The sequence below is a fragment of the Gossypium raimondii genome, chromosome 6, assembly GCF_025698545.1.
Source record: "Gossypium raimondii isolate GPD5lz chromosome 6, ASM2569854v1, whole genome shotgun sequence".
NCBI lineage: Eukaryota > Viridiplantae > Streptophyta > Magnoliopsida > Malvales > Malvaceae > Gossypium > Gossypium raimondii.
Window position 1 is genome coordinate 43,776,254 of NC_068570.1, and position 4,898 is coordinate 43,781,151.

The 4,898-nt window shown below is 31.9% G+C and overlaps 1 long non-coding RNA gene across 1 annotated transcript; it reads left to right on the top strand.

The window, feature by feature from the left end:
• The first annotated feature begins 220 nt into the window (after positions 1–220).
• On the top strand, positions 221–2,619 carry LOC128041660 (uncharacterized). Its single transcript, XR_008196606.1, has 3 exons — positions 221–315; positions 2,097–2,211; positions 2,398–2,619. It is a non-coding gene; the product is annotated as an uncharacterized LOC128041660 (long non-coding RNA).
• Positions 2,620–4,898: the final 2,279 nt, after the last annotated feature.

Consider the following 4,898-nt stretch of genomic DNA (forward strand, 5'->3'; position numbering starts at 1 on the left):
CCGGTGTTTGTTTTGTGTAAAATGAATTCCCATAGGAAAACATTTTACAAACACGGGTAAAATCAAAAGCAAATTTTAGAAATTGTCTTACCGATTTCTAATCCGTAAGACATTTTCCCTCTTCTCTTCTAAGTAGTGGTTCTCCCTCTTCCTCTGACTCCTCATCTCCGTTCGTTGGCCTCACCGCACTATCTTTGCATCGTCGTCTCTGTCGGTCGACTGTCGGTCGACTGTCGGCCTTGCCTCTGTATTCTGAAGAAACCCTAAAACATTAGGGTCCACAGTCGAGAAAAATTCATCTCTGATCTCCTCGAGGTATCTGTATATTTCTCTAATGTCTCATCTTTGATCGATTACTCTTATGTTTTCCTTCCTTTTCTCTCTAATTTTTGTTTCATGTAATACATAATTTTTTTTAAATAATAAAAAAGAAAAATCGAAGCCCTTCGTTTTTCAACTTTGTCTTACCCGATCAATTTGAGCTACAGTTTTGTGTTATGATGTGGATATTGAGTGTTGGGTTTAAATGATTGCTTGATCTTAGCTTGGACTCACACTAACTTTAGACTCAACTGTTAGTATTTTCTGGTTTACTGGTTTCAGGTAAAGCATGGTTGTCTACTAAACAAGAATTATGATGCTTATAGGTATATTTAACTTGTGCATCAGTGACCGTAACTTCTACAGATTTCTTGCCTTCACTTGACTGAGTAGCTACAATGGAATCTAAAAATCAGTATAGGTATTGTGCTCCCAGGATTCTGGTTTGCTAGTAGTCCTTTTTTATCCATTAACTCCAAAATTCTAGTGATATGTTCTTGATTTTCCACAAAGTTAGCATATTACTGGTTGTTAGATTCATTAAGTGTGTCCAGTTGAATCTAGAATGGGTATTGAGTCTAGTTCCTTCTGCCATTTCTTTGTATTTCTTGTGCTTTTCCAGCTTCTATGGCTGAATCTTGACTAGCTCTAAAACCAAATTTTTACTTAATCAAGAATTGAGAAGAGAGGCCAGAGAAGAAAAAGGAATTTGAGTCTGTATAGTCATAATCTCTTAATATAGAAACTATACATATATAATATCTAACAATAATTCCTTGCTAATAGTTGCCTGATTTCTGATTTTGCTTGATGAGCTTGCCTGCACAATTTTGCCACAGGTATTTGACTTTGTTGAGTTGGCATTTGTTGCAAGGTTAATAGTGTGCTTCAGAAATTGTCATTCAATGCTATGTTTATACATTAGGGATCTGCTAGTTTTTCTATGTACGTCCTCTGTCCTAGCAATAGAATTGCTCTTCCTTCTTAGAGAGTTAAGAGCAGGTGACTTACATGTGATGAAGGACAAGATCATGCTAGTTCTATTGGAAGTGTCAATAAAAGTTTGGATATATGTTGCTGGCATTTTGTACAAGGATATGTTGGTCATTTCTTTTACTTCAATACTTTAACATTTGATCCTGCATTTTCTCATATTAAGGGGATAATGATGTGGAATTTATCATGCTTATTGAAGGATTATATTTTGGACATGTTTCATTAATTTCATATTATGTTTTATTGGGTTCAATTGTAAATTTCAAATATCAAGGAAACTTTTGTCATTTTGATTGAGTGAAATTTGAGTTTCAACTGTTGTTTGATGAAAATTTTCAAATTTTTTATGCCCTTTTGTTTTCCTTGGATAACTAAGAAATCACCCAAATAAATGTTCTGAATAAGATGTTTTGTAATGTCATGGAACTACTACTAGGATTATGTTGAACTTGAACATGTAGCAAAACTGGAAACTTCTTACATAGGTCGGCTTCTAGCGATGCTTTGTGATAAACCATTTGCATGATCTCATTGTATTTTATTACATACATCTGAATAAGATGTTTTGTAATGTCATGGAACTACTACAAAAATGTCTTGGTTCTTCTTGAGCAAGTATAAAATTTTAATTGTTCTTTTATGCTTGTAATCAGGTACTTGAATTTGCAATTACTTTTGTGATAAAATCATCAATGTTCCATCGTGTAAAATGAATTTGCAATTCTATCCATTTGGTTTTTTAATTTGTGATACTAGGAGTGATTTTTTTAAATTTGTAGAGAGTTAAGGCATTGCATATTCGGGACATGGATGTTGTAGTTGAGCCCGGAATTGGATGGATGGAACTTAATGAATACTTGGAGCCTTATGGTTTATTTTTCCCTCTTGATCCAGGTCAGTTTGTTAGAGTTATCCTTGCAACATATCATTTTCTTAATGAAAAATAACTTATTGCAACATTCAGCTACACTCCTTGATGAAAGGACCATATATATATATATATATATATATTATATTATATTATATATTATTTATTGGCTTGAGTGTAACATTATCATCTTAAACCATGTTGACCTGCAGGGCCTGGTGCAACAATAGGAGGCATGTGCGCAACACGCTGCTCTGGATCTTTAGCCATGATGTAGTTGCTACTCTACTACTGTCTTTCTTTGCATTCCCTAGTTGTCCCCTTAGTCTGTTGAAAAATTACATCTGAAATCTCTCTTACTGAGGTTTGTAGAATTTTCATTTCAGCAATTTTGTACCAAACAAGTGTATTCAGATATGAAATGATGGATGTTTTTTCTCTGGAAAATGTATATCTCTGTTTAAACTTCGAAAGAATGCATAGGTGTTGATTCCTCACTGAAAACATTTTATGCGATTAGGGCACTTATATCTTCAATGCCTATATAGTCCATGTTTTAGTTCACCATGGGTTAAACAATGGTCTACGGGCTTTTGTGTCCTTTGATAAATAATAAACATTAAAAACATTTAAATGCCTCACATCTTGAGGAGTCGACTTGTGCCATTAGTGACCTTTTTTGAGCATTAGTTATTTTCGGAAAATATATGTAAAACAACTTTTAGGAAAATATTTTGAAATCGCCAAATAGCGAAAATATTTTACACAGATTCATCCAAACACTAGAAAATATTTTCTGTAAATCATTTGACAGAAAAGTAAAACATTTTCCAGAAATCATTTTACGAAAAATATTTTACTGACAAACAAACAGACTCTTAGTTTATGGTAAATACATGCAAGTCCTTATTGCAAGTACAAAAGACTAGAATCGGAATATTATACCAATAACCTTTGCCATTATGGTCAAAGAGAACACAAAGTCATGATAGTTTTCCTTGAGTAATTTACGCCAGCATATTGTTAAACAAGCAACTTCATGAAAAGTACCGAAAAGTATTGCATTTACCATGGATGACGACTTACCGGCTAGAGACGATAAGGAATTTTTGTGCCTCTAACGTTGACAAGACACCATGAATGGGACTTTTTACCATCCGAGAGAAAACAATAAATCGCCAATTATTATAATGATTTAGTGTGAGACTCCAATGACACTATTTATTTCATATCATTTTGGCATATAATTTTAAAGCCAATAATTAATTATTTTATTCTATTACTTAAAATTAGAAAACCACTTTATTATCTCGAACTATTAAAACATCGTTTGTACAAAAATGGAAGACAGATTCCAATGTTTTGAGATAGTAAAGATTTCCAATGTTTTACTAGGCTGTCACCCACTAGTCACTATTAAACGGATTCAAATAAAGAAATGTATTTACCTGTCAAGGCGTACTAGGTAGACAGATAGCTATACTTCCATTTATTATAATCTTCATAAACATATAATAAGGATTGTTAACATTCTGTCCCTTAACTTTTAGGTAGGATCATCTCAGGGCTTAGAATTATTTAATTACAAACTTTTTTTAATTTTTTGGTTTCTCAAACTTAGTTGTCATTCTCTTTGGAATGTTGGGTTGGAATTTTGTGGATTAGGTGAATCCAATCCAACCATCAAACTTACCAGGCGATTCTAAGGGCTGGCCCCTTTAAAATAAAAATTTTACTGTTTAGATCTTTTAAATTTTTTTAAAATTTTAAATTAATAAAAATAAAATTACATTTTAGCCTTTCTTAAAATTATAAAAAATTTAATTTAATACTTTAAAAATTATAAAAATTATAAAATATAAAAAATTAAAATTTCATTCAACCCCTAAAAAATTGTTCTGGTTTTACCAGTCTCCAAACAATTCAAATATAATATATATATATATATATATGCAGGGCAGTTGTAGTAGTTTTTATACTATGAAAGTAGTAGGAATATATTGTTTTTATAAACGATGATAAAAGAAAAACGACGGGAGTAATTCAGCCAAAAATCATGTGAGGCAGGTGAGATTTGCAGACCACAACCACGCCGCATGCCCTGCCTGCCTCTTTCCCAACCCACCTTACTATGTGCCTATTTAGTGTCACCCTTAAAAAATGTGACTGCTCAACTTTCCAAGTGTTTTTGTATTATTGTAGTAAGTTTTAAAATTATATGTTTATAATAATAATTAAGAGATGCAAAGTCAATAAAATCATTTTATTCAAAATCCGACTTTTGGTTTTATTAGTTTAAGATGCAAATCATGATTTTAAATGGTAAAAACTTGAAACCTTTTACCTCTTTAGCATTACATTTGGCTTTTAACCTCAATTAATGTACTCAAGCCGCTTATTTTTACTAACGGTATGATCTGCTCACGAAAAGTTGAACTTCTGTTTAGTTTTTCTGTACATAGGGATAGCAGCAACTAAGGCTTAGATTGGATGGGGTGAGATTAGCTTCGATAAAATTAAAAATAGTGTTAGTGGTGAGATTAGTTATTATAACAGGGTAAAAAATATGTTTGGATTCAATCAGAAGGTGATAACATGAATGATAATAGAAATATAAAACGACCATTAAAGACATCAAATTAAACATTTTATATAATTGAACTAATTACTTACTTAAAATTTCAATAAATTATAAAGACGGACACTTATTCAA